General features: G+C 46.6%; 1 pseudogene; it reads right to left on the reverse strand.

Annotated features, from left to right (window-relative positions):
- Nucleotides 1–17,387, reverse strand: part of LOC117438309 (uncharacterized) — a 66,902-nt pseudogene extending 49,515 nt beyond the window's left edge.
- Nucleotides 17,388–20,539: the final 3,152 nt, after the last annotated feature.

A 20,539-nucleotide genomic window follows, 5' to 3' on the forward strand; every position in this document is an offset into this window, starting at 1 on the left:
GTCCCTCAGGGATCAGTGTTGGGACCGGTCGTGTTCAACATATTTGTCGGTGACACAGTGTGTCAGGGACAATAGATAATTGTCCATGGTGAAACACACAAAGATAAAAAACTACTGTTTTTCTGCTTTAGCTCCTCTCCGGAAGTTCACAGAATCACAGAATTCCAGAATCCCAAGGGTTGGAAGGGACCTCGAAAGATCATCTAGTCCAACCCCCCTGCAAGAGCAGGGTAACCTAGAGTACATCACACAGGAACTTGTCCAGGCGGGCCTTGAATATCTCCAGTGTAGGAAACTCCACAACCCCCCTTCGGCAACCTGTTCCAGTGCTCTGTCACTCACAATAAAGAAGTTCTTCCTGATGTTCACATGGAACCTCCTATGCTCCAGTTTACACCCATTGCCCCTTGTCCTGTCACTGGATATCACTGAAAAAAGCCTAGCTCCATCATCCTGACACCCACCCTTTACATATTTGTAAACACTGATGAGGTCACCCTTCAGTCTCCTCCAAGCTAAAGAGACCCAGCTCCCTCAGCCTCTCCTCATAAGGGAGATGTTCCACTGCCTTAATCATCTTTGTGGCTCTGCGCTGGACTCTTTCAAGCAATTCCCTGTCCTTCTTGAACGGAGGGGCCCAGAACTGGACGCAGTACTCCAGATGCGGCCTCACCAAGGCAGAGTAGAGGGGGACGAGAACCTCTCTTGACCTACTAACCACACCCTTTCTAATGCACCCTAGGATGCCATTTACTTTCTTGGCCACAAGGGTACATTGCTGGCTCATGGTCATCCTCCTTTCCCCCAGGTCTCTTTCCCCTTCACTACCTTCCAGCAGGACAACCCCCAACCTGTACTGGTACATGGGGTTGTTCTTCCCCAGATGCAAGACTTTACACTTGCCCTTGTTGAATTTCATGAAGTTTCTCCCCACCCAACTCTCCAGCCTGTCCAGGTCTCGCTGCTTTGGCTTGTCCTCAGAGCGTCCTGCTTTGACTGTTCCTCGGAAAGTGCAGCTTTGGTTCCTCCCCAGAAAGTTCTGCTTTAGAACTCCCCGGAAAACTCCCAGCCCTTGGAGATCTTTCTAGATATTGCTGTCCACTTCTTCCAACATAGGCTGGCCCCCTGCGTCAGAATGCATGTGCATTTTTGTCAGTTTAAATCCCTGAGCCCCATGCAATGCAGGGAGGCAGAACCTCATACCAGCCGGGTCAATGTTGCCTCTGTGGGGATGCTTGCTAATGTTGAGCCTGCCAACTCACACATTGGTGATGATTCTCAGAGCTGGTTTCCTGATCGTCTTCACAAGGTCCTTGGGGTTGATAAGATATACACTCTTCAGAAATATCCTTTACTGTATCTGTTAGTATATCTATAATTTCCTATATTAATAAACTAGTTGTGAGTTCTCTATTTGTCTCTCATTTCCTCTCACCTGGAATCCTCAAACTCTGGAACACATGGACAGTGGGATTGAGTGTACTCTCAGCTAGTTTGCCAATGACACCAAGCTGTGTGGTTTGGTTGATATGCTGGAGGGAAGAAATGCCATCCAGAGGGACCCTGAAACACTTGAGAGATGGGCCAAAGCCATCCTCATGAAGTTCAGCCAAGCCATGTGCAAGGTCCTACACCTGGGTCAGGGCAATCCCAGGCATAGCTACAGGTTGGGTGGAGAAGAGATTCAGTGCAGCCCTGTGGAGAAGGACTTGGGGGTGTTGGTTAAATGTGAAACTTAACATGAGGCGACAGTGTGTGCTCGCAGCCCAGAAAGCCAACCGTATCCTGGACTGCATCAAAAGAAGCATGACCAGCAGGTTGAAGGAGGTGATCCAGCCCCTCTATTCTCCTGTGAGCCCCCCCTTGGAGTACTGTGTACAGTTCTAATGTCCTCAATATAAAAAGGACATGGAACTGTTGGAACAAGTTCAGAGGAAGACCACAAGGATGATTAGAGGACTGGAACACCTCCCATATGAAAATAGGCTGTGTGGAGACCTCATTGCATCCTTCCAGTATCTGAAGGGAGCCTATAAGGATGCTGGGGAGGGCCTCTTCATTAGGGACTGTAGTGATAGCACAAGGGATAATGTGTTAAAACTTAAATGGGGAAGTTTACATTGGATATAAGGAAGAAGTTTTTTACTGTGAGGGTGGTGAGGCACTGGAATGGATTCCTCAGGGAAGTTGTGAATATTCCATCCCTGGCAGTGTTCAAGGCCAGGTTGGACAGAGCCTTGGGTGACATGGTTTAGTGTTATTAGTCCTTTGGCCAACTGAACCACAACAGAGAAAGTCATCCAGTCCCTGAGGGAATTGGGTATTGTAGAGACGATCTATCGCAGGCCAGATGCCGGGAATGTACCCATAGATCCAGATGAAGTCGAATGTACATGACCCATGTGGTGGAAATTTACATGGAATGCACCGTCATCATATGCCCATTCATTGGCAGCAATAACCTGGAATGATATAGCACCACCAACAGTGGATGAAATGATTCATCAACTCTGAGAGATAGAAAACAATCTCACCCCTTCCATCATTTCAGCTGTGGAAAAACTGTCTCAGGAGTTCAGACAATTGAGAGATGATCTATCTATCCAGCTCCCCACATGTACCCACACAAGTCTCAGCTATTAACAAGAAGCTTCCTACTGCTCGAGAGAGAAGACCATATGCTATGGGCCACCCTATGGTTTTACCTGCAGGATCACAGAGAAAATGTGAGGAAGTGGGATGGAAAACCTACCTCAGCTCTGAAGGAACATGTGGGAATTCTTAAAGAGCCAAGGCCACGTAGTGAACGATCCCGATACCCTGAGCCTTGTTACTGTAAAGTAAGAACCTTGGCAGGCATAAGCAAGGTCAATTGTCTTGTTAAGCCTCTGTAATTTTCCACTGAAAACAGGCAGAGAATGATCTCTGCCAAGGTTGTAGTTTCCCACTGTATTTTTAGAGTAAGCTATTTAATTGCAATTATAACAAGTTGTAAACATTAGCTCTGTAAACGATAGTAACCTCTAGACTAACCAATTAGAGCTCAGTATCCAAGGCTGTTACATAAGGGTGTAAGGGTATAAGAAGAGCACTGTATCTAATAAAGTTTGGCAATCGTTTGATCATATTGATCGTCTCTGCGTTGTCCAGGACTCCTGTGTCGACAGGAACAGGTGCATGAATTGGAAAAGGAGAACAAAAGTCAAGGATGATCATCCCATGATCCCATGCAGCTTCAGTCTCTGATGAGCAGTTTCCCAGATAAGGAAGACTATAACTTTCTACAAGACTTAAGTGTCCAATGTTGTGTTCACTATTAGAGGGGCCTTGCCTCCAGTCAGGTGGAGGTATTGGACGGTCAGATGGCCTGGCACCTCAGACCCATAGGAGTATAAGGCTCTAGTAGATACTGGTGCACAGTGTACTCTGATGCCATCAAGCTGTCAAGGGGCAGAACCCATTTGTATTTCTGGAGTGACAGAAGGATCCCAAGAGTTGACTGTACTGGAGGCTGAAATCAGCCTGAATGGGAGGAAGTGGCAATAGCGCCCCCATTGTGACTGGTTCAGAGCCTCCATGCATCCTTGGTATAGACTCTCAGAGATGGTATTTAAAGGACTCAAAAGGGTACCACTGGGCTTTTGGTATTGCTTCTTTGGAGACAGAGGAGATTGAGCAGCTGTCCACCTTGCCTGGTCTCTGAGAGGATCCTTATGTTGTGGGGTTGCTGAAGGTCAAAGAACAACAAGTGCCAATTGTGACCACAGTAGTGCACTGGCGGCAATATTGCACCAACTGAGGCTCCCTGTTTCCCATCTGCCGTGGAACGGACTCAGTCAGAGATCAATATGATCAGACAAAAAGCCATTTATTGCAAAGCATTAACTCCTTATATACTATTGCTTACACACACCTACAGCAATTTGGCATATCATGATTGGATACTTGTCTTGAGGTCCCTTAGTGACTAACATATAATTGGTTAAGCACAGGTGTGAGAACTTGACCTTGCCAACAGTCCACAGTTCTCATAACTCAGTGAATTCCAGCTTCTTCTTATCTTGCTTGCTTAGGCTTCCTGGGGCCTCCCATGGCCTTGCTGTATCCCTCGAAGTTATTCAGAGCTCATGTACCAAATATCCATTCTCCTGTGAGAACACTGTCTCCACACCCATCCATAAGCTGATCTGTAGACTGGAGAGCCAAGGGGTGATTAGCAGGACCCACTCACCCTTTAATAGCCCCATATGGCCAATGCAAAAGTCTAGTAGAGAGTGGAGAATAACGATAGACTATCGTGGCCTGAACGAAGTCATGCCACCCTTGAGTACTGACGTACCAGACATGCTAGAACTTCTGTATGAACTGGAGTCAAAGGCAGCCAAGTGGGATGCTACAATTGATATTGCCAGTGCATTTGTCTCAATTCCTTTGGCAGCAGCTTGTAGGCCACAGTTTGCTCTTACTTGAGGGGGTGTCCAGTACACTTGTTACTGACTGCCCAGGGGTGCCTACCATCTGCCATGGACTGATCTAGACTGCACTGGAACCAGGGGCAAGCTCCAGAACACCTGCAATACTTTGATGACATTATTGTGTGGGGTGATACAGCAGAAGTCTTTGAGAAAGGGGGGAAAATAATCCAAATCCTGCTGAAAGCTGGTTTTGCCGTTAAATGGAGTAAGTTCAGGGGACCTGCACAGGAGATTTAATTTTGGCAAGATGAATGTCTCCAGATCCCCACAGATGTGATCAACAAGATAACAGCAATGTCTCCACCAACTAATAAGAATGAAACACAAGCATTCTTGGGTGTTTTGGGGTTCTGGAGAATGCACATCCCAAATTACAGTTTGATTGTAAGCCCTCTCTATCATGCGACCTGGAAGAAGAATGATTTTTAAATGGAGCCCTGAGCAACAACAAGCCTTTGAGCAAATTTAACGAGAGATAGTTCATGCAGTAGGCCTTGGACCAGTCCGAACCAGGCCAAATTTATAAAATGTGTTCTACACCGCAGCCGGGGAGAATGGTCCTACCTGAAGCCTCTGGCAGGAAGAGGTAGGGTGTGGGGGGGGGAAGTGAGTGAGCGGCTGTATGGTTCTGGGTTGCTGGCTGGGCTTAAACCATGTCAGTAGCCCTAGTACCTGCCACTGGAGTCTGAGTCCCTCTTCTTTCAAGCTGCAGTGCTTGTCACGGGTTTTGGAGTAGCCACAGGTAGTTGTTTAACCCTAAGTAAGATTCTTAGCAAAAGAGCCAGGCTCATTTCATGTGTTCTCAAAGGATATTGAAAATCTTTAAAATTCTCAGATACTGCTGTTGTTATCCTAGAGGAGGAGGAGGAGGATACTGGAATGGAAGAAGGGGGAAAGGAAAGGAAGAGCCCAGGTGAAAAGAAAGCATAGAAGCTGTAGGAAGTTTTCTGTTATCAGTTAGCTCTGAGGAGAAAAGTCCAAAGGTGTAATTGTTAAGAGATCCCACCAGGTGGCTCCCGAGTGACAAAGGTGATGACTATACTGAGTGCACATACTGGATTATTTTCATGACCAGCTATTCTATCGTATTGAAACCCGGCAGTACATAGTACAACAGAATTATAACTTTGGCCCAAGCCCCATGGATAAACATCACCACAGGGACCACATACAACAAGAACAGTATTACATAGCGTACCAGTGAGCACATGCACATGAGGTCTGAGAACAAATGAGGGAACATTGTGACCAATGACTATTATGATATTGTGACCAATTACAATGCATGTTTTTTGACATGCTCTGGTCAGTTCCATGATTATCTCAATTATTTTTGCCCTGCATTGGGCACCAAAAAGGACTTCTGTGGTTTAAACCCAGCCAGTAAGTAAACACCATGGTGCTGATTATGCACTTCCCCTAGTTTGTATACAGAGTATGATAATCTGTGGTATGGAATACCCATTTGGCTGGTTCAGGTCAGTGTCCTGTCTGTGCTCCCTCCCAGCTTTTTGTGCTCTTTCTCACTGGCAGAGCATGAGAGACTAAAAAGTCCTTGATCAGGGCAAGTGCTACTTAGTAACAACTAAAACATTGATGTGTTATCAGCTTTCCTCTCAGACTACAGCCAAAACACAGTACTGTACCAGCTACTACAAAGAAAATTAACTGTATCCCGGCTGACACCAGGGTGAGACACAGGAGTCTGAATTGCTCTACTGTTATTTTTAATTTAGATTATTCATAATATAAATTGAGATTGCCTAACATGCTGTGTACATAAACAGAAAAAACAGAGCAAAATGTAGTATTGACAGAAAATTAGTCCCATACCTTTCTCTCAAGGAATGCATCAGCAAATGGAAAGAGTAAACAGAAATTAATATAAACAAAACCAAACCAATGCTGCCACCACCACTCTCACCCACCCCAATAAATGCTGGATACCTTGAGAATCAGAGATGCTGAGTGCAAGTAATAGCACTGAAGGTGCTGTGACAGGTATACCTGCTCTGACAAAAGCCCTGACAAAAATCCTATGAAAGCTTCCCATCACAGATGAAAGAAAATACTGATGACTGCAGTTTTTGAACTGAACTAAATTAAAACTTATCCAGCAGTTCATAATGAAAATAATAGGATCCATTCCTGAAATGACCAGCTTTCAAAAATGAGAGAATATCTCATTGCACATGATGCGTAACTCCTTTCTAAATTAAAGTTGTAGCAACCTTTCAGTCTTGATAACCTTTCAGTCTTAGAAAGATGAGTTAATTTTTGGGTACTTAAAGTAGTTATGTTTACAAGTTGTACTTCGTGTATGATAATCTGCAAGTGTTCCATGCTTTCCAAGAAGACTATTGTTCACAAGAGACTTCAGTGTAGAGAATGCATAAGACTTGTGGTGAAGGACTTGGGGTGTTGGTCAATGAGAAAGTGAATATGAGCTGGCTTCAGTTCATGCTTGCAGCCCAGAAAGCCAACTGCATCCTAGGCTGCATCAAAAGAAGCATGACCAGCAGGTTGAAGGAGGTGATCCTGCCCCTCTGCTCTGCTCTTGTGAGACCCATCTGGAGTGTGCAGTTCTGGTGTCCTTAACATGAAAAGGACATGGAACTGTTGGAGCAAATCCAGAGGAGGGCCATGAGGATGATCAGGGGACTGGAGCACCTCCCATATGAAGACAGGCTGAGAAAGTTGGGGCTGTTCATCCTGGAGAAGAGAAGGCTCAGGGGAGACCTTATAGCAACCTTCCAGTATCTGAAGGGGGCCTATAAGGATGCTGGGGAGGGACTCTTCCTTAGGGACTGTAGTAATAGGACAAGGGGTAATGTGTTAAAACTTAAACAGGGGAAGTTTAGGTTAGATGTAAGGAAGAAGCTCTTAACAGTAAGGATGGTGAGGCACTGGAACAGGCTGTCCAAAGAAGTGGTAAATGCTTCATCCCTGGCAGTGTTCAAGGCCAGGTTGGACAGAGCCTTGGGTGACATGGTTTATTGTGAGGTGTCCCTGCCCATGGTAGGGGGCTTGGAACTAGATGATCTTGAGGTCCTTTCCAACCCTAACTATTCTATGATTCTGTGATCTGCGTTCTGGAGCCCAGGACACTTGGTGTGAGCAATGAGTGATGGGACCTGCACAACTCATTTACCTCTAGATGGTAAAGTAAGACAAATAACATTGGACATACCAACTCTATGTCCTGGAAAATAACTCCTTTTAGAGGAGCATTAGTGTGGGTAAGCCCTTCCCAAATCTTCATTCATGAAGCCAAACCATCAAGAACATTTAAAATTATAAAGGGTGAAGAGGTCAGAAATAGATGAAGAATGGAATGAACCTTTGACTGGAATGAGAGTTTGTTGGCTTTGGAGTCTTTGCTGACTCCTTCAACAATATATAAGAACAGGGAATGTATATATCAACTAACAGGACAAGTAGAAAAACTAGTAAATGCAACCTGGAAAGGATTCAAGGTTTTGAATTTACATTTACAGGCAACTTGAAGGATGACTGTACAAAATAGAACAGCTTTGGGTATGCTTTTACTTAATAAGCATGGTGTTTGTGGATACTTGAAAGATAGAATTGATCATTGTATATGCATTCCAAATGTGACTCAAGATATGGAACATGACTTAGACTTATTGGAAAAGGTAGAACAGAATAATCAAAAGATTCAACAAGATGTACAAGAAAGTTGGATAAATAAAATCTTCAAAGGATTAGGATGAAATTTGAGTTCATGAATAAGATCACTGATTAACACAACCATAGTCTTGTTGATATTTTTCTAACAATTATTTTGATCTATTATTATTTAAAAAGACAAATAAACAAGACTGTATCATCTAAGCAGTACTAGACAAAAAGATGAACAATAATCAATTCCAAAGGCTCCCACTAACATATAACTCCCACCAAAAAGTAATAATAAAAAAGTTAAAATGAATGTATTGAAATTATTTTCAAAACTTTCAAAGGGGCAAAATGTTGCAGATTATCTTAAGTTTTACTGAATCTTTCTATATTTTGTGTTTGATTATAAAACGGTTATCTATAAGAACTTGATTTAAGAAGTTAGCCCCTATGTTAGTACAGGATGCTGTGTTAGCTTAGAAATTAGACACTGCGTTGCTTGAAGTCCCTGTTCTCTGTGACATGCTAGCCTTAGTCTTTATTCTCTAGAGCATAATCAAAGCACCTAGGGTCTGTTGTATATAGGATGAGTTATTTAACAACCTGGCAAGGCAGACATCTAAAGAGCCAACTTGGCAACAAAACTTACTTTTAAGGTGACCTAAAGTAAACTGCCTATACTATAATACTAAAACACATACTGTCATGGGTTCAGCCGTGGCAGTCATTTTTCTCCTTCTTGTGGCTGGTGCAGTGCTGTTTTGACTTCTGGGCTGGGAACAGTTGCTTGATAGCAAGCATGTTTTGAGGGTGTTTTTGTTCAGGGTTTTTTCTGAGCACATGCTCCAGCCAGGTGGAGGAGGGGAGGCCGGGAGGAAGGAGAGACAGGACACCTGACCCAGTCTAGCCAATGAGGTATTCCATACCATAGCATGTGATGCCCAGGATGCAACTGGGAGAGAGCAGGAGAGGTAGAGCTCTGGAGGAAAATGGAGGAATGAGCACGCGGTGCTTGGCCGGGCAGGGTGGAGTGAGTTATGGGTCGGTGGCTGGTGGGGTATTGTATTCTTTTCGCTTGTTATGGGCTGTATCATTATTATTGTGTTATGCCTTAGCTATTAAACCATTCTTATCTCAATCTGTGGGGGCTACATTCTTTGGATTTTCCTTCCTAACTCTCCGGGAGTTGGGGGACTTGGTTTAAACCACGACACACCCACAGATCGAGAAGACTTTTGCCCAGGTGAAGACCCTTCCCCCACACAAGCATAGTAGCAGAAGAGAATGACAGTGCAGATATTATAATTGTATGTAAATCAGTAACCAATCATTGTAACTGGGAGTGTACTACGTTGTAATTTTTGTGTATAAACATAAGGATGAAATTGGCATTGTGTGTGCTTGATTTGTGAAAATTCCACCTAGCACCCAGTGCTTCAATAAAGAAGTGCCTGCTTCTTAATGCTAGATTGGCATTAAGGAGTTTTATTCTCCCAGCTTTCGGTAACATGTCCTCTTCCAACTTCTTGTTTACCCCCAGCCTCCTTACTTCAAGAGCAGCATGAGGAGCAGAAAAGGCCTTGACTCTGTATAAACACTGTTCAGCAATAACTAAAACATCCCAGTGTTATCAATGCTGTTTTCATCAAAAATTCAAAACATAGTCCCATAGCAGTGTAAGGGGAGAAGCTGCTACCAGAGCATTCACACACCATTCAAGGAGTTGCACACACACCACCCGAGACTTTAACTGCTAAGATTGGAGTCCCTTCTCAGCAGGTGGCTCCAGTGAGTCAATAGGTGCTCCTTTTGACCCCTTGCTCACACACACACTGACTCATTCTCAGGAGCATTTCCTCCTCCTTCAGGCTCAACCCTAGGTTTACAGAAGCAGAGTCTCAGTCGTCTGATTCCAGGAAAAAATAATTTAATAATTGAGTGGTACAGCAAGAGGGACAACTCAAGCCAGGTGCCTCTGGAGACAGACCCTGAACAAAGAAATGCCTGGGCAATTATACCCTTATGATTTATGCACTGGCCCCTCACATACCTTTTCAGTCCAAGGGTGATTTTTTTGTTTGGGGTCTTCTAACACCTTACTGGATTCTTCTTCTGTCTTCATACAGTCAGGCCATTAACTGAAACACAGCTGGTAACTAAGTATCACACAGCCTCTTGCTGACCTTCCTCGCCATCACAGGCAGGATGGGGAGTGGAATTGAAAGAATTCAAAACCCACAGGTTGAGATAAAAACAGTTTAACAACTAAAATAAAGTAAAATATAATTATAATAGAAAGAAAACCAACAATAACAATAATGATAAAAACAAGAAACAAGAAAAAAAAAAAGAAGTGACAGCTCAGAAAACACAAGTGATGAACAATACAATTGCTCACCACCCGCTGAGATGCCTCACACTAAACCATGTCACCCAAGGCTCTGTCCACTGCCAGGGATGGAGCATTTGCCATTTCTTTGCACATCCTGTTCCAGTGCCTCACTACGCTCACAGTAAAGAACTACTTCCTTCTATCTAACCTGAACTTTCCCTGTTTAAGTTTAAACCCATTATCCTTTGTCCTATCACTACAGTCCCTGATGAAAACTCCCTCTGCAGAATTCTTGTAAACCCTCTTCAGATATTGGAAGGCTGCTATGAGGTCTCCATAAAGCCTTGTCTTCTCCAGGCTGAACAGCCCCAACTTTCTCAGCCTGCCTTCATATTGGAGGTGCTCCAGTCCCCTGATCATCCTCATGGCCCTACTCTGGACTTGCTCCAACAGTTGCATGTCCTTTTCATGTTAAGGACACCAGAGCTGTACACAGTACTCCAAGGGGTCCACACAGGAGATGAGTAGAGGGGCAGGATCACCTCCTTCAACCTGCTGGTCATGCTTCTTTTGATGCAGTCCGGGATATGGTTGGCTTTCCGGGCTGTGAGCACACAGTCAGCTCATGTTCATTTTCTCATTTGACCAACACCCCCAAGTCCTTCTCCACAGGGCTGCTTTGAATCACTTCTCCACACAACCTGTAGCTGTGCCTGGGATTGCCCTGACCCAGGTGTAGGACCTTGCACATGGCTTGGCTGAACTTCATGAGGATGGCATTGGCCCATCTCTCAAGTGTTTCAGGGTCCCTCTGGATGACATTCCTTCCTTCTAGAGTATAGACTGAACCACACAGCTTAGTGTCGTCAGCAAACTAGCTGAGGGTACACTCAATCCCACTGTCCATATTGCCAATAAAGATGTTGAACAGGATGGGTCCCTACACTGACCCCTGAGTAACACCGCTAGTTACTCATCTAAAATTGGACATAGAGCCATTGTCATGGGTTCAGCAGTAGCTCATGCTCTGCCAGGGAGGAGGGAGAGATAGGGCGCCTGGTCTGGGCTAGTCGGGGAGGTATTCCATACCACAGCACGTCCTACTCGGGGAGGGGACTGGAAGCTGGCCAGGAGGGGAGGGGTTAGCTCCTCTCTTCCGGGCTGGGTTCGTGGCGGCGGGTGGTATCGTATTCTCTCTCCCTGTTTATTTCCCCTAATATTGATTTGTTGGTGGTAGCAGAGGTAATTTGTGTTATACCTTGATTACTGGACTGATTTTACCTCAATCCGTGGGAGTTGTATTCCTCCGGTTCTCCTTCCCATCCCTCCGGAAGTGGGAAGGTGGGGGGGGGGGAGGGGAAACAAAGGAGTGTGTGTGGGATTCCGGGAGTGAGTGAGGGAACTGTGCAAATTTAGTTTAAACCACGACAGCCATTGACAGCAACTCTCTGTGTGCAACCATCCAGCCAATTCTTTATTCACTGGGTGGTCCATCCATCCAGCTTAGAGACAAGGATGCCGTGCAGGACAGTATTGAAGGCTTTGCACAAGTCCAGGTAGATGACGTCAGCTGCTTTGCCCCTATCCGTCAGTTCCCTGTAGCCCCATCAGAGAAGGCCACCAAACTGGTCAGGCAGGATTTGCCCTTAGTGAAGTCATGCTGGCTGTCACCAAGCACCTTGCTGTTTTTCATGTGCCTTAGCATGCTCTCCAGGAGAATCGGCTCCCAGATTTTGCCAGGCACAGAGGTGAAACTGACTGGTCTGTAGTTCCCTGGGTCTTCCATTTTCCCCTTCTTGAAAATGGGGGTTATATTTCCCCTTTTCCAGTCATCAGGAACTTCACCTGACTGTCATGATTTTTCAAATATGATGGACAGTGGCTTTGCAACTTCATTTGCCAGCTCCTTCAGGACCCACAGATGGATTTGATCAGGTCCCATGGACTTGTGTATGTTCAGGTTCTTAGAATGGTCTCGAACCAGATCCTTTCCTACAGTGGATCTTCATTCTCACAGTCCCTGCATCTGCCTTCCAAGACTTGAGTGGTGTGGTCAGACCATTTGCCAGTGAAGACTGAGACAAAGAAGCCATTTAGCCTTCTCCAAATTATGGGTCATCAGTTTTCCCATTTCCTTCTGGAGAGGTCCCACACTATCCCTAGACTTTATTTTGGTGGCAACATATCTATAGAAGGCCTTCCTGTTACCCTTGACATCCCTGGCCTATCCCTGGTTCAGTTCTAACAGGGCCTTAGCTTTCCTGTCTTGATCACTAGCTTCCCGGAAAATGTCCTGTATTATTCTCAGGGCGCCTGCCCTAGCTTCCACCTTCTATAAGCTTCTTTCTTCCTTCAAAGTCTTCTTAGCACTTTCTTAGCCATTCTAGGAGGCCTCTTGTCCTTCCTGCCATATTTCCTTATTGTCGGGATGCAATACTCCTGGGCGTGGAGCAGGTGATCCTTGAATATCAACAAGAAGTCTTAGACCCCCACCCTCTAGGACTTTATTCCATGGCACTTTACTGAAAAGGTGGCTGAAGAAGCCAAATTTTGCTCTCTTGAAGACCAGGGCAGTGAGATTACTCTGTGACCTTCTCACTTCCCTGAGGATCTTGAACTCCACTCACATGATCACTGGAGTCAAGGTTGCCTTCAGTGGAACCGCATATCAGTCTCCTGTGTCTTGTTGGGTGCAAACTCTTAGCTGTTTGGGAAGTGGGATGCAAATGTGCATACAGCCAGTGTAGGCTGCTGCTGAACCTCTAGAAAATCCTGTATGCGACGCTACAGGCAGGCCGTCCACGGGCGGTTTCAGCACGGTGCAGTGTGCTGGGAGCATCCAACTCCTGTTGGAGCACTCGATGAATGTCTGTGTAGTAAGGTGCCTTTGATATCCCTTTTCTGGTGAGGAAGGGTATATATGGTAGGAGAAAACAATTTGCCTGCGTGGCAGCTGTGCTGCTTCCGTAGCACAGAGGAGAGTTGTGAAATTTGTCAGTTTGGGTCAGCTGTCCTGGGTCTGTCCCCTCACAACATCTTGCCCACCCGCAGCTTACCGGATGCTGGGGGGAGGGGTGGTTGGAGAGACAGCCTCCATGCTGTGGGAGCGCTACGGGGAAAGTTGCCTCCATCCCCACCAGACCCAAACCAAAAGTACATGACAGGGAGACGGCAGTCTTCATCTTTCTTTTTTTCCTTTAAGTGATGGGCTGAAGCTTGGTGACGCGGGCACGTAATCAACCCAAGGAGTTGACCTTTATTTAATCTTTCCCAGGAGGTGATGGAAACTGATATAGGATGTTTCCTTGACACTGCACTGGTGCAGTGCAGTGGAGTGCAATGCAGTGCTTGCTTACCGAATGATTGAGCCAGGTAACATCGATTGTTCTGTCTGTGCAAACTCCCTGAGGTATCTAGGAGGTGTTCCGGCTTCCGGGGGCAGGGGAATTTTGAAGAAGCTGGTATGGCTTATACGGTCAGAGAGACTGGGTGATCAGCGTAGGTTTTGGAAGCCTGTGGTGCCTGGTGGAATTGATGTCTCTCCTCAAAGGCAGCGTTGCCGATACTTCAGAAAGAGCAAGGGGTTATTAAAACAGTGTCATGTCCCCCCAGCCCTTCGGACTGTAGCACATCCGTGGGGAGGCTGCTCCAGCGGTTGATTGTTCGCACTGTTTAAAAACAAAAAAACCCAACAAACAACCCAAAACCAACCCCCAAACCCCAAGTTTATCTTGTAGGGAGATGAAAGCTCTCTCCTGGCACAGACTTGTACCTGTCGTCTCTGTGTGGCTCTTTCTGAAAGAGAGTGCCTCTGTCCTCTCTTTGTAATCCCCTCTTGAAGTAGTGGAAGACTGTGCCGAGCGAGGTGTGTTGTGTGTCCCCCCCGAGCCTTCTCTTCTCCAAGGGAGGAAAAGACCCGACTCCTTCAGTGTTTGCTCATAGGACAGGTTGTCCGGCCCTTTGATGATCTTTGTGGCCCTCCTCGGGACCCTCTCCAGTCTGCCTGCATCTTTGTTTGAACTGCGGGGACCAGAATCACAGAATCCCAAAGGTTGGAAGGGACCTCGAAAGATCATCTAGTCCAACCCCCCTGCTAGAGCAGGGTAACCTAGAGTATATCACACAGGACCTTGTCCAGGCGGGCCTTGAATATCTCCAATGTAGGAAACTCCGCAACCCCCCTTTGGCAACCTGTTCCAGTGCTCTGTCACTCTCACAATTAAGAAGTTCTTCCTGATGTTCACATGGAACCTCCTATGCTCCAGTTTACACCCATTGCCCCTTGTCCTGTCACTGGATATCACTGAAAAAAAGCCTAGCTCCATCATCCTGACACCCACCCTTTACATATTTGTAAACACTGATGAGGTCACCCTTCAGTCTCCTCCAAGCTAAAGAGACCCAGCTCCCTCAGCCTCTCCTCATAAGGGAGATGTTCCACTGCCTTAATCATCTTTGTGGCTCTGCGCTGGACTCTTTCAAGCAATTCCCTGTCCTTCTTGAACGGAGGGGCCCAGAACTGGACGCAGTACTCCAGATGCGGCCTCACCAAGGCAGAGTAGAGGGGGACGAGAACCTCTCTTGACCTACTAACCACACCCTTTCTAATGCACCCTAGGATGCCATTTACCTTCTTGGCCACAAGGGCACATTGCTGGCTCATGGTCATCCTCCTATCCCCCAGGACCCCCACGTCCCTTTCCCCTTCACTACTTTCCAGCAGGACAACACCCAACCTGTACTGGTACATGGGGTTGTTCTTCCCCAGATGCAAGACTCTACACTTGCCCTTGTTGAATTTCATCAAGTTTCTCCCCGCCCGACTCTCCAGCCTGTCCAGGTCTCGCTGAATGGCAACACAGCCTTCTGGTGTGTCAGCCACTCCTCCCAATTTAGTGTCATCAGCGAACTTGCTGAGGGTACACTCAGTTCCCTCATCCAGGTCGTTGATGAAGATATTAAACAGCACTGGTCCCAGCACCGACCCCTGAGGGACTCCACTAGTCACAGACCTCCAGCTAGATTCCGCCCCATTGACCACAGCTCTCTGCCTTCTTCCTTTCAACCAGTTCTTGATCCACCTCACTACCTGATCATCAAGCCCACACTTCCTTAGCTTATCTATGAGGATGCTGTGGGAGACAGTATCAAATGTTTTACTGAAATCAAGAAAAACCACATCTACCGCTCTACCATCATCCCTCCACCTAGTTACTTCTTCACAGAAGGCTGTAAGGTTGGTCAGACATGACTTCCCCCTGGTAAAACCATGTTGGCTGTTCTTAATGGCCGCCTCATCCTTGATATGTCTAGAGATGGCGACCAGAATAAGTTGTTCCATCACCTTTCCAGGGATGGAGGTAAGGCTGACCAATCTATAATTACCCGGGTCCTCCTTCTTGCCCTTCTTATAGACTGGCGTAACATTTGCCATTCTCCAATCCTCGGGCACCTCTCCCGTTTCCCACGACTTACCAAAGATGATGGAGAGTGGCCTAGCAATGACCTCTGCCAGCTCCCTCGGCACCCGTGGGTGTATTCCACCCGGACCCATCAATTTATAGATGTCCAGATTGCTTAGCTGATCCCTAACCCGATCCTCATCTACCAAAGCCAACTCCTCCTTTGTCCTGACTCCTTCTGGGGCTATAGGAATCTGGGGCCCCTGGGGAGAGTCTGCAGGAGTGAAGACAGAGGCAAAGAAGGCATTCAGCACCTCTGCCTTCTTTATATACTCTGCCTCCAGGGCACCCACCTCGTTCAGCAATGGGCCTATATTGCTTCTTGTGTTAGTTTTATTCGCTATGTATTTGAAGAAGCCCTTTCTATTGTCCTTAACCCCACTAGCAAGATTAAGTTCCAAGGAGGCCTTAGCTGTCCTAATTGCCTCCCTACATCCTCTAACAACTGTCCTATATTCCTCCCAAGTGGCCAGCCCCTCCATCCATTATTCATAGAACTGGACACCACACCTCCAGGGGTGGCTGCCTCTGCCAGAAGAGGTCAGGGTCTGCCCTGTGGCAGACAGGGCTGGTTCCAGCCAGCAGGTCACCTCCAGCATTTGCATGTAAGCAAAGAAGCGCCTACAAGGCGCCATTCTGGAGAAGTCCCCAAAGCCCTTTCTAGGGAGCCAACATGCTGGGGTGCCTGTCTGAAGTGCCTGTACGCGATCGCAGGCAGTATGGGGAAGAAGCATGAGGAGCCGGAGATGCATGTGCGGTGGCAGGGCTACGATCTCGTTGGGATCACGGAGGCGTGGTGGGATGGCTCCCGTGACTCTTTAGGAAGGACAGGCTGGGAAAATGAGGAGGGGGAGTGGCCCTTTTAGGTAAGAGAACAGCTGGACTGCATGGAGCCCTGCCTGGGGAGGGCGGATGAGCTGACCGAGAGCTTGTGGGTAAGGATGGAAGAGTAGACGGGTGAGGGTGGCATCGTTGCGGGTGTCTGCTATAGGCCGCCCGACCAGGAAGAAGAAGCGGGTGAGGCCCCCTAAAGACAAACAGGAGCAGCCTCGCGTTCGCAGGCCCTGGTAGTCGCTGGGGACTTCAAGCACCCCGGTATTGGCTGGAGGGACAACACAGCGGGGCCTAAGCAATCTAGGAGGTTCCTGGAGTGCGCCGACGACAAGTTCCTCACCCAAGCGATAGAGAGGCCAACGAGGAGAGGTGCTCTGCTGGACCTCCTACTGGCCAGGGGCTTGTTGGGGGTGCGAAGGTCAAAGGCAGCCTTGGCTGCAGTGATCGTGAGATGGTGGATTTCAGGCTCTCGAGAGGAGGGTGAAAGAGAAGCTCGCACCCTTGCACTTGAGGACAGCTGACCCTGGCCTCTTCAGGCATCTGCTTCGAAGCGTCCCATGGGATAAGGCCCTGGAGGGAAGAGGGGCCCAAGAAAGCTGGTTCGTACTGGAGGGTCACGTCCACCAAACTCAGGAGTTGGTCCATCCCAACGAGCAGGAAGTCTGGCCAGAATGCCGGGAGGCCCATGTGGATGAGCGAGGAAGGTCCTGGCCAAACTCAAGCACAAAAAGGAAGCCTGCAGAGGGTGGAAGCAAGGACCCACTCCCCTCCAGTAAGTAAGACAGGAGATGATCTAGTGACCACCAACATGGAGAAGGCTGAGCGAGGTACTCAGCGATTATTTTTTCCTCCGTTTTCACTGGCAATCACTGTTCCCACATGCCTCAAGTCCCTGAAGCTCAAGGCAGGGACTGGGGGAACAAAGTCCCTCCCATCGCGGGAAACGATCCGGTTCGAGACGGCCTGAGGAACCTGAACGTGCACGAGTCTGGCACCTGGGGTGGAACAACCCCACGCACCGGTATATGCCGGAGGCTGAGTGGCTGGAAAGCAGCTTTGCAGGAAGGGACGTGGGGGGGGCTCCCGGTGGACGCCAAGTTGAACGTGAGCCGACAAGGTGGCCTTGCCGCAAAGGCAGCTAAGGATATCCGTAGCCCGACAGAGAGGAAAGGAGGTTTTATATATGCTGCAATACAGTTGTGCAGCCCAATCCAATTGCTCGCTATTCCCCAGGGATGCAGGGCACCACAGACCACCCTTGGGCAGCTTTGTGGGCGCTGCCTCTTTTTCTAAAAGCCTCCTACCCAGCTCAGCGCAGATCCTCTCCCTGGCTGCTCTCCCACCCTTGAGCCGCCATTGCTGAACACGTACACGCGATTTTAGATTTTGTTACTCCAGAAAGTAAAGTGGTATCTTATCAAATCATTGATTTGTCTTTTGTTGACAACACATCCCTCATTTTGAGCAAATATTTGCTCCATTATGTAAAGTAATGCAAAAGAAATATGGATTTGAGTTGGGAAATGAGCAGCAGCAATCATTTGAAACATTTGAACAAGCACTTCATCACTCTCTGGACCTCTGTTCAGTACAGGTTGGAGAGGCAGAATTGAATTTCTTCTGGAATGATATGCCAGTTGGAGTGTTTGGCAGGAGCAGTGTAGGAAGAAAGTTGTCTTAGGATTTTTGAACGTGAAAGTACCTGAAACTGTATGAAGGTTTACACCATTGAGGAAGCAGTTTTGGGCACATTCTAGGGCCTTATTGGAAATGAAATAAATGACAGTTTGGTACAATGTAGTAAGCCCTGAAATTCTGATAATGCAGTGTGTAAACAGTTCTCCCAAGATACACCAGTTAGGCCATGTTCAGGAAGCTAGCGTAATTAAATGGAAATGGTATATCCAAGATAGAGCTAAAGTAAGTGTTGTGGGAGTTGCAGCTCTTAATGAGAAAGTTGCCAACGCCCCTGCAAGTGAACCAGCAAATGTAGATCACCCGGACAGAAATCAAGAATCATCTCAAAAATGGGGAAACCCTAGGCCAAGTGACAGGTGAAGAAAGGAAGCATGCATTGTTTACTGATGGGTCTTCTAAATATATTAACAGGAAATGTTTTTGGAAAGGCATAGCCTTAACCTATCCCCAAGTAAGTTCCAAGACACAACAGGTGAAGGTTAAAGTAGCCAGTATGCCAAATTCTATGCTGTATATGTGGCAGTTAATAAAAAGAACTAGGATAATGTCATGTTTTTACAGATTCATGGTCAGTTGCCAATGGTTTAGCTTCTTGGCTCTCAACTTGGGCCAAACATGACTGGAAAATGCATTCCAAAGAAATATGGGGGAAGGAGTTGTAGCAAGATATTTGGGCATTTGTTCAACAAACTCAAGTCACAGTGTTCCATGTAGACACCCAGCGTGGAACAATGGTACATAATTCTACTGCAGATGGACAAGCAAAAACTCCCCAAGTCATGGAAGACGCTCATCACATACAGATGGGTTTAGCCAAATGGGCACAACAGAAATGTGGTCATCTTGGGGAAAAAGCCACTTGCAGGTGGGCCTAGGACCACGGGGGTGTCATAAATTTGGGTATCATTCAGCCCAGTACTGCCACGGAATGGACTCAGGCAGAGACCAATATGATCAGACAAATAGCCATTTATTGCAAAGCATTAACTCCTTATATACTATTACTTACACACACCTACAGCAATTTGGCATATCATGATTGGATACTTGTCTTGAAGACCCTTAGTGACTAACATATAATTGGTTAAGCACAGGTGTGAGAACTTGACCTCGAACACTTGCCAACAGTCCACAGTTCTCATAAGTCAGTGAATTCCAGCTTCTTCTTATCTTGCTTGCTTAAGCTTCCTCGGGCCTCCCACGGCCTTGCTGTATCCCTCGGAGTTATTCAGAGCTCATGTATCAAATATCCATTCTCCTGTGAGAACACTGTCTCCACACAGTACTTCATCTGCCAACATACACAGCAAAGGACCATACCACGTATGGTACGAGGGCAATTGAATTGGGGAAAATTATGAGGGCAAATCTGGCAAATGGATTATATAGGTCCTCTGCCGGCCCATCAGGTTTGTTGATATGTGTGTGCAGCCATTGACACATACAAGGGATAGCACATTTAATAGCACATCCATGTAGGCCAGCAACCCAGAATAGTACAATTAAACCACTGGAACTGATTATTTCATACTATGGCATTCCTTTGCAAATTTAGAGTGACAGTGTTTCACACTTTAAAAAAACAGAAAGTACAACAATTTGCTGATTTGAACAACATCCAATGCATATTTCATATACCATATTATCCACAAGCCATGGGATTAATTGAACGGATGAATGGCTTGCTTAAGGAACAGTTGAAGAGTCTGGGGGAGGCAAATTAAACACATGGAGACACCATTTGCCTGAAGCACTACAGATATTGAACAGCAGACCCATTGGGGAAATGGAAACCCCTTTAGTGAGGATGACTACCCCTAATTTGCAAATAAAACCATTAACGGTAGCAGAGACCCACACGTACTGGGAAATAAAGGAGGGAGCTTTAGTACCTTATCAAGCAACTCTGGATGCTGCAGGATTAGATTTCTATGTTTCACAAATGCATAGTTTGAACACCTGAGGCGTTTGTGTCATTGATACTGGTGTTTGGGTATATATTCTATCAGGTTACTTTGGTTTGATAGCCCCACGTCTGCTTTAGCCATCAAAGGTATTAAAATACTTTGGGGCATCATTGACTCAGATTATCAAAGGGA

Source organism: Melopsittacus undulatus, assembly GCF_012275295.1.
Source record: "Melopsittacus undulatus isolate bMelUnd1 chromosome W unlocalized genomic scaffold, bMelUnd1.mat.Z SUPER_W_unloc_8, whole genome shotgun sequence".
Classification (NCBI taxonomy): Eukaryota; Metazoa; Chordata; class Aves; order Psittaciformes; family Psittaculidae; genus Melopsittacus; species Melopsittacus undulatus.